Source organism: Macrobrachium nipponense, chromosome 38 (assembly GCF_015104395.2).
Source record: "Macrobrachium nipponense isolate FS-2020 chromosome 38, ASM1510439v2, whole genome shotgun sequence".
Lineage (NCBI taxonomy): Eukaryota > Metazoa > Arthropoda > Malacostraca > Decapoda > Palaemonidae > Macrobrachium > Macrobrachium nipponense.
In genome coordinates, this window is record NC_061098.1 from 19,111,839 (window position 1) to 19,121,838 (window position 10,000).

Sequence of the window (10,000 nt, forward strand, 5' to 3'; positions counted from 1 at the left end):
ATAGGTTCGAAATGAAAATATATTTATATCACAATTCTTCTATATATTTATTTTCGTTTAAATTTTTCTTTTTAATAAAATTGAAGTATTGTTTATACAGACATTACGCGTTTTAAATTGTATTTTCATTTATGTCTCGTATTTTTCTTTTTAATAAAATTAAAGCATTTTTTTATTCAGACAAGTTATCTTATCAAAAACGCTCCTGAAGAGAATAAGTTTCGCTTGCAGTCTGTCACGTGTTGGCGTGATTGCCGAACGTGAACGCTATGGGATGTTCATTCATTCACCACGCGTAACGGTCTTTCGTCGTACAATACTGTGTTGAAGTAGGCCATAGAATTCACTTGGTTAGTGGGGTGGGCCGATATAATTACCCCTTTGTGGTTTGTTTGTAGTATAATAGTAAATGCTCGTGTCTGTACGAAAGCTTCGTTGTACATAAACGTCTCCCTCATTCTGTTGTAAATATTGCACGGTATTGACTGTATGGTGAGATAATGCTTAATATTTTTGTCCTGATGACCTTTTGCGAACTGGTCAGGTCTGTGACGCCAACACAGGAAGCAGATCAAACTAGATCTCCACGCGAAGTCCAGTTTCAGTCTCCCGACTGACGTCAAGACGTCCACAGACCAGATCTAACAACCTACAGAAGGGCATTTTAGATTAAGGCGACTTCCTCTCCTCTCCTCTCTCTCCTCTCTCCTCTCTCTCTTATCTCCCCTCTCTCTCTCTCTCTCCTTTTATATAATATATAATAATATATATATTATATTATATATATATATAATAATAAATAATTAATAATGATGGAAGAAGACCTATTCTTTCTTTCTCTCTCTCTCTCTCGTCTCTTCTCTCTTCGATCATCTCTCTCTCTTCCTCCTCTCTCTAATAATATATAATATATATTATATTTGTTTATATATAAGTATATATTAATAAATAATAATAATAAACAATATATGGAAGAAGACCTTCATCTCTTTCTTCCTTCTCTTCTCTGTATTATAAATAATAAAATGATAGCCTGGAAAAAGACCTTCATTAATACAGGCTTTATTTTGCACCGAAGTTTCTCAATAATAAGAAGAATAGAGAAACTTCTATACAAAGTAAACGCGGCTGAAATAGCCATTATTTTCAATAAAACCTGTAGTAATAATAATAATAATAATAAGTGGAGCCCATAAAATCACCAAAATGCAGAACGTCAATACTATATATTTCGGAGAACAACTGTCTCCCTCGACAGGCAGGTAATAGTTTCTGTTTTAACAGAAAATGTGCCATTCATTATATTATATATATATATATATATATATATATATATATATATATATATATATATTATATATTTATATTCATTTTAAATAACGAAAAAGCTAAAAATGTGATGGTTATACGAAAAAACAAAGTTATAGCCACGAGGTAATAGCGAAACAATAGCTAGATGCTAATTTGCAGTGACCATGTCTTGGTAATAAGACGAAAGTACTTAACCTCTCAATTGTTCGCATTTTCCTTCGTGGCTGTAACTTTCTTCATATATATATATATATATATATATTATATATATATATATATATATATATATATATATAAATTACATTCGTTTTATAAAACTGTTTACTTCTCAAAGAAAGACGTGCAAATACAGCAGTATCTATTGTAAATTTAACTTGAGTTATACTTACTAATTCTTTCATCTGTTTTATATTATTATTTTATAATTTCTGTTTTTCCTGTCACACCATATATGTAACGTTAGCAAATTAAGGTTTCTACTTTCACAGTAAAGATGTTAGAAGGCCACTCCTCACATATTTCTAAACTATAGTTTAGCGCTGGTTACCCAACGGTGCTGCTCATTATCTCGTTGAAAGTTTTTTTTTATATGTGTGTGTGTGTGTATATATATATATATATATATATATATATGCCTTATCTATAAATCTATATATATATATACATATATATATATATATATATATATATATATATATATATATATATATTATATTAAATAAATAAACATTCGTATGTGGTTGTAGGTTTTGTAATGTTCGTCTCTCAATGTCTATTTGTTGATATTTTTTGATGTACTTATATTTGGACATATTCAATTTACAGTATTAATGCTGGACGTTAGGTATGAATTTCAAATAAATGTAAACCTCGAAAGGTTTAGAGTAAACCTCATAAGGTTTATTGGACTGTTTCATTACCTATTCAACCTGATCCAAGAAGAAATGAATATTAATCTGTGTCATCAGATTATCTCATTTCAAAGAGATGAACACATATAGCTTTTGCCGTTTTAAAAGGCACAAATTTACTCTTCATCATTCTTCGTTAAATGTCAAGCAAGGTAAGCTTTTACCTCATTATCTTTCTTCTGAGAGAGAGAGAGAGAGAGAGAGAGAGAGAGAGAGAGAGAGAGAGAGAGAGAGAGAGAGAGAGAAAATGCTAAATTTTGCCTTGATTTCGGTGTTATTCATGAACATAATTCTCGAATATAGGGTAGTGGAAGAACTGAAAGGTAAATTTCTCTGGTTTAATTGATATGTTGGTAGATCAAGAAAGAAACCTTTAATTTTGTAGGAGCGCATCATTTTATGACGTTCATACCTATGCTAATGCAGTATAATTTCAACACCGTCAGTGTGGCTCAGTAAGGAAGTTCATGCAATTATTATTTTTTATTTATTTATCATTTTTTTAAGGTAAAACGCCCTCCGGCCTACATGCCTGGCCAAAGTTAGTTGGGTGTGGGAACTATACTCGGAAGCGATCATCCACGATTGGTCTAAACAAAATCTTTGTAGTTTTGACGATTGTTTACGACAATTCGTTATGTTTCAGTCGGTATGGATAGACCGTGTTACTATGTCGGAGATGGTGATTCCCATATCTTGGACTTGTCGTTTTGTAATTGCATTTCCAGTTGGATTATGTAAAGATAGCTTTTTTTTTCTTACCGAAATATGCGTATTTAATGTGATGAGGAATCTTGAGATACTTCCCTTGTATGATAGAGTCTCCAATGTTTGCAAACAGAAGCGAGTAGCGACTTAGATGTTCCTGGCGTTGCGTTATCATTAGTAATATGACTTGCATCATTGTCATGAGGTGTTGCGATTTGGTGCTGCGTGTATGTTTATAGAGGGGAGGTATATAGGTAGGTATGGGATTGGACTATAATTGTTAGGTCATTGGGAAGGTGCGACACCAGGATTGGGGGAGAGACCGGTGTTATGTTGGAAAACCGTGAGGGGTTAGATTTGTTTGTTTGTGGGCGGAGAGCGATATTTATTATGGAGCTGTTGTTATTGTTGTTGATTTACTTATTTCTCTTCTCTCTCAAGACATGAAGGAGGAGGAGGAGGATGTCAATGCATTGTTGCTGTGGTAGTCATATTGTCCCACCCCTTATAATCACTATAAGTTCTGCATATATATTTAAAAACAGACAGATGTGAGAGAGTTACAAGGAGTTACGAGGACTAGGATGTCTCAAAGATTTATTAGTCCATCCGAGGAGACATTGTGTGCTCACTTATCTCGATGAGAAGGTTTTACTGTTCATTCACAGTGTCCTAGTGATTTTGTCTAGCTTTCTTTTAAACTCTTCCACGCCGTTGCTGTTTACAACTTCTGGTGGAAGCGCTTCAGTGGCGTGATCGATATAGTCTTGATCTGCCTCTCGGTGGCCGCGAGTTCGATTCTCGCGCATTCCATTAAGACATGTGTATTTCTGGTGATAGAAGTTCACTCTCGACGTGGTTCGGAAGTCACGTAAAGCCGTTGGTCCCGTTGCTGAATAAACCACTGGTTTCATACAACGTAAAAACACCATACAAACAAAATCAAACAAATTCTGCTGCCAGTGAGAGAGAGAGAGAGTGTGTGTGTGTGTGTCGACATTTCCCTTGTCAACATCTTAAGCTTTGGGATGCTGCATCGTTAATTGGGTAAGTCGTCTGTCAAAGGCTTGTATATAATAGTCCTCGGGGGATCCAATCACTCCCAATCGGGCGCGGATTTCTGTGTTCGTCTTTGTCGTTTGATCCTCCTCCTGCGGGGGGCGCTCCAGTTCCAGCACCAGCAAGTAGCTGCCTTCCTTGTCGCTGATTGTCGTGGCTGGTCACTCACGAATATTACTGAGCGTCCCGCTGTTCGGAATTTGTTTACATGTGTAGATGGAGTTTAATCAGATCTGTGAAGTGACTGTTGCTGATGAGGGCTTCACTAATTGATTATGCTTGTTGTTTACTTAATCTCAAGTTGATTGTGTTTTTTACTGTTATTTTTTTCATTTCCTTACACTCACTCGATTGCAAAACACTTTAAGTAAATGAGAGAGAGAGAGAGAGAGAGAGAGAGAGAGAAGAGAGAGAGAGAGAGAGAGAGAGAGAGAGATAATATTTTATTGCAGTTATTCTGTTTATTTTACTCTGCCATACCATTCATTGTCCCATTCAAATATTTACCATTCATGTAGTTATAATCTTTCTTTCGTTTTGGACAGTTTTAAAACCCGTAAATATTTGAAGAAAAAGAATTGAAAGAGTTCAGATACAAATCAAATTTCAAGTGTGATTTTACCTTCCCTTTCTCTGTTTCTTTTATTCTTCCATCGCTGTAACATTCTGAAGGAGATTCTATTTTGTAAAGGGATATTTTAAAACCCGTAAATAGTTGAAAAAAAATTCAAAAGATTTAAGATACAAATCAAATTTTTGTGTGATTTCCTTCCCTTCTCCGTTTCATTTATTCGTCTCTTCCATCGTTGTATCATTCTGAAGAAAATTACATTTTGCAAAGGGATTATGGTAACGTCGTCTCTCTTTTTTAATCGGACTTTCTTTTGTTTTCTCATTCTTCACTCTTTCTTTCATTTACGTTTCCCGAGGAATAATGTGAGAGACTTTTTTCATGGTGTCTCGCATCGAAGAGGTCTGCTGCCTTCTTTTCCTGTCCATTTTTTTTTAACTTCATTTCCCTCCCCCCCTTTTTTTTTTCACCCTTCCCCCTCCCCCCCTTTTTTTTATATCCACGAGGACGAACGGAGACTCTCTCTCTCTCTCTCTCTCTCTCTCTCTCTCTCTCTCTCTCTCTCTCTCTCTCTCTCTCCGCGCCATCTGGGAAGGACGGAAAATGGTACAGTTTGATGTCGGAAGAGGTCATGTTGGATGTTCGATTTGTTCTATTCGTTTGTTTATTCAACTTTTATTATAGTAAAATCAGTTAAATATAATAAATATATATATATATATATATATATATATATATATATATATATATATATATATATATATATATATTATATATATATATATGACTGTCAATGAAAATGAAAATAAAAAATTAATGTCAACAACAAAATCTAAAAACAAGTATTATTCGTGTGAAATCTTCAGCTCCTTCAGTTGGCACTATTCAGCCTTTACGCATATTTGTATATATATATATATATATATATATATATATATATATATATATATATATATATATATATATATATATATATATATATATATATATATATATATATGTGTGTGTTTGTTTGTGCAGGCAGAAGTACGCATTTTCTTTGCACTTTATTTCTGCATTTACTTTACAACTCGGTTGCACCTTACGTCTGCACCCCAAGGCTGTACATAAACTAACGTGCCATTTAAGATTTTGCCCCCCACACACAAGAAAGAAGGCCCTCCCGCATTATGCTGTGTTCCGCACGATATCATTACGCCTTTATGGTATCATAGATTACGTTTATGTGAGGAGCTTGGTTCTTTTAAAGGCTTTTTTCCCGTCGTTCCGAATAATGCATGTGGGCAAGCGTCGTCTTTTGTTTTTTCCCCCTGTGTGCTAGCCCTTGAGTTATTTATGGTCTCTCTCTCTCTCTCTCTCTCTCTCTCTCTCTCTCTCTCTCTCTCTCTCTCTCTCTCTGTAATGTTTAGTATCTTTGACATTAGATGTTACAATGTTGGTTAAGGCTTCTAATAAAGAAGCTCTCTCTCTCTCTCTCTCTCTCTCGGTAATGTTTAGTATATTTGACATTAGATATTGTAATGTTGGTTGAGGCTACAAATGAAAACTCTCTCTCTCTCTCTCTCCCTGCCCTCTCTCTCTCTACTCTCTCTCTCTCTCTCTCTCTCATATTTAGTATATTTGACATTAGAATTTGTAATGTTAGTTACGATTACAAATAAAGAATTTTCCTTTATCTATCTATCTTTCTCGTCTGCTTAATTATTCTTCGTTCCTTTCCTCTCTCCTTCCTGGCGCATGCGCTAAAGTTGGCTGGCAGGAATGTGGGAATGAAATGCTTTTCTTATGCAAATCCAATTCTTAAATTCCAGAGAACGCGATTTATTACATCTCTAAGAAGAAGGTTAATCCATTTTATCCTTTGCCCTGCGAGGAACACCCTGATTTGCCTAATGCTTTTGATTGGATGAATGTAACCCACATTTACCTCGACAGAGATGCAATAAGTAAATTAGTGATGCAGCCTTTGCAAGGGTGATAATATGCCATCCCAAATCGAGAAATAGTTATTCATTTCTATTTCAAAAACAACATTTATATGCCATCTCATCCTAAATTCGAAGGAAGCTAAAGTCTGTTGTAGATTGTAAAGAAAAATTATCTGATTGTGTTTACCGCAATTTATTCCCATTATTCATTTATATTTTTTTTTTTGCTGGTAATTGGTGTTTTAACAAGTTCTTTTGGTGAGTGTAACATGGATTCTCTCTCTCTCTCTCTCCTCTCTCTCTCTCTCTCTCTCTCTCTCTCTCCACCATACCGTCCTTCCCCCATTCAATACGTCATTGTGACGTCACCAATCGATACATTAATACCTTACCGATTGCGGTTATCAGTGGAGCGATAACTTTCAGAATTAGAAGGAAGACCGTTAAATTATTTGGCCTCCAAAGTGAGTAAAGGGCCTATTGAATCTTTGAGTAACGGGTCTACTATCTCCTCTCTCCTGCATTTCACTTTCTGCTTCTCCGTCACTTTTCCTTTTGCCCTTTCTTATTCAGTCCCACTGAAGGTTTAGCTTGGTAGTATATCTTGGTGATATCTCTCTTCCTCTAAGTTGCCGGCCCCGTCGGCCTTCGCCTAAAAATAGAGCCGGGGTGTAAGTAAAGCAAACCTGCAACGGAGATTGATGAGGGCCATTAGGAATCTCCAGGGACTCATAGACTTTCAGTTTCCAGTCTTCTTCTTGTCAATAGCGATCGCTGGAAGAGGTCGGAGGGGACGGTCCTGGATTCATCATCCCGATAGCTGAGAGACGATAAGATCCCACGGCTTCGCTTGAAGTAATGAAAGATGCATGAAGGGAAAGTAAATTTTCTTCGTGTGGATTTAGGCGTTATTATCTGTTAACCCTGTACGAAAAACCGGGGGAGAGATGACGGCCAATCGGTTTGAAAGTGAATGACCGGGCAGCCTTCCCTCGGCCCGTAAGGGGGTCTCTGAGTTGGTTCCTTCTCTCCTTATTTGCACTTTTGTCTTATTTACTTCGCTCCTGAACTAGACAGGAAATCATTTTGCTTGATCTTAGTGCCTTAGTGAATAATCGGCCGCCTTCCCTCGGCCCGTAATAGAAATGTTTAAAACTCGAAAGGGGGTTAATTGGTTCCTTTCTCCTTCGTTGCACTTTTGACTTATTTACTCCGCTCCTGAACTAGACAGAAAATCATTTTGCTTGATCGTAGCGCCTTATCTTATTAAGATTCTGTTCTTTTTCGTTCTTGCTAAGAACAGGCTGATAACTGTATTTGGTTCTAAGTATTTTTGGGGGATGGGAGAAGATGTCTTAAAGAAACAAATATTAACGGATAGTATTTGCTTTTTTGAGTGGAGATCGTACGGTATTGCCACTCAACGCGAGGTTTCTGCACACCTGTTGATTTATTGATTTAATTGTGTATGAAATCATGCGTCGTGACAACTTTGCTCATCCGTGTTTTGATTGTGAGTGGTTAGAAAATAAAGAGAAAATAAAAGATAAAATACTTAGACGACCGAGCATGTTTTATAAACACTTTCATACCTTATACTTATCAAATAATATGCCAGGGACTATAAAGATCAAGAGGGAGTTATAATGCATCCGACGAGGAAAAGCAAACTTCATCGACGAACAAAAATACCGCTTTGTTATTTTCCGTGCGTGCGCGCTCGCACTCGAGTTGTACTTTTCAATGCCTCCCTCAAGTTAAGGAATTTTTTTCCTATGAAAAAAAGAAAAAGAAATATTAATCCGTAATGTAACTCTCATGTTGCCCTGGCTGTCAAAACATGGGAGCTCGAGCGTGTGATCCTGTTTTCATTGCGAATTACGATCCTATTTCATAAGGCCGTAAGAGTTACGGTTATGATTTTTGAAGTCGCTTTATTTCGCTTTATGAAAAGCTCTGGCGCGAAGGACCTTGATGCCTACGGCAGGTTCCGGTAGAGGCGAAAGTCGAAGGGAGGCGTGGGGAGTTTTTATCCCTGGAATTCCAAAAGGCTGTTTTGGCAGTCTTCCTTTCGGTGGTATATTTTGAACCTCCGTTATAAGGATCGGGTGTTATTGAGTTCGTGCGATTGCGCTCGGTTTTACGACGGTTTTTATTTGTTTGCAGGACAGAGAGTATTGGGCAGTGAATAATGAGGGCGGTCTTTTGGAAAGAAATGCTCCCGTGTGACTCCGATACGCTTGGCGGTGTTTTCACTGATGCCTTGTGATCAATATCTATTTGCCCTCTTAAACAGTACGTATTGTTTTCTTGATGTTAGGATTTTAAAAAAATGCTGAACCTACGTAAACCCGGACATATTAATGCCGTTAATTGACCAATAAACCAACACGGGTTTTAACATTAATGTATTTCCAACGTTCCCAAGCGTGCTAATAGCAATCCCGGTATTTTTTTTTTTTTTTTTTTTTTGAGCGATGAATCTAACGGTCATTAATGCAGCAGTTTGATGAGGCCGGCAAGTCTAAAATGATATATCACTACTGAACACCACTGCCATTATGACCTTTTTGCATTCCAAATTACCACTCGCGCTTTAGAAAGAAATGAGAGAGTTAAACAAAAAAATAAAAAAAAAGAAACCGAGGCATTAGTAGGCTTAATGGAACTAACGTGTTTTTATGTGTCGTTACCCACCATTTATCACCAGGCTAATATGATTAACGGTGATGGATGCCTTTGCCTGTGTCTGGTTGTGAGAAAATCAACACGCACCCGGGATGGGCGGTTTTAAAGGCGGAGTGGGCGTCCCGCTGGTGCGGGCGGTGCTGGATGAGTTCTGGCCCGTGGAAGGCTGTTATTTAGGGTGGTCTGCGCGTTCCCAAAGGCGGGTTGGTTTTGAAGGCTGCAACGGCGGCACTGTGAGTTTGGCTAACTGGCATCGGGCTTAATGAAATGCCTTTGGGTACAGTTACCTGGGTATTGGGGTATTTTATGGGCGTAGTGATTCATGTGGGTGGGTTGATATAAAAATTGGCCAGATATTGTCAAAGTTAGACAGTTATCTTGTTAAAAATCTGACCGTTATCTTATTAAAAATCTGAAGGGGTTTTGGTGGAAGGGTGGCGAGGGCACTGCTGGCATTACTAGAGGTTCTTTGCAGCATCCCATCGACCCTTAGCTGCAACCCCTTTCGTTCCTTTTACTGTACCTCCGTTTATATTCTCTCCTACCTTACTGTCCATCATGTCCTAACAATTGTTGCATCGTGCAACTACGAACTTTCTGTACTTTCATTTTCGCCTTTCAGCGCTGAAAGACCTCATAGGTCCCAGCCCTGAATTCTGCAACCCAATCCAACCCATACGATGCAAGGTTCTGGTTGAAAGGCGACTTATTGGACTTGCGGCTGGAAATATGATTCCATGGAGCGTTGAAAGTTATTTTAATTAATATTTCTCTTGATATTAAAGGTCAAAATGGCGAGTAAATAAACGTGGCATAGGATTTTC

At 37.3% G+C, this 10,000-nt stretch overlaps 1 protein-coding gene across 7 annotated transcripts in view; it reads left to right on the plus strand.

Annotated features, from left to right (window-relative positions):
• The window catches only part of LOC135209693 (carboxyl-terminal PDZ ligand of neuronal nitric oxide synthase protein-like), a 489,466-nt gene that overhangs the window by 261,403 nt on the left and 218,063 nt on the right, over positions 1-10,000 (plus strand). The window lies entirely within an intron of this gene.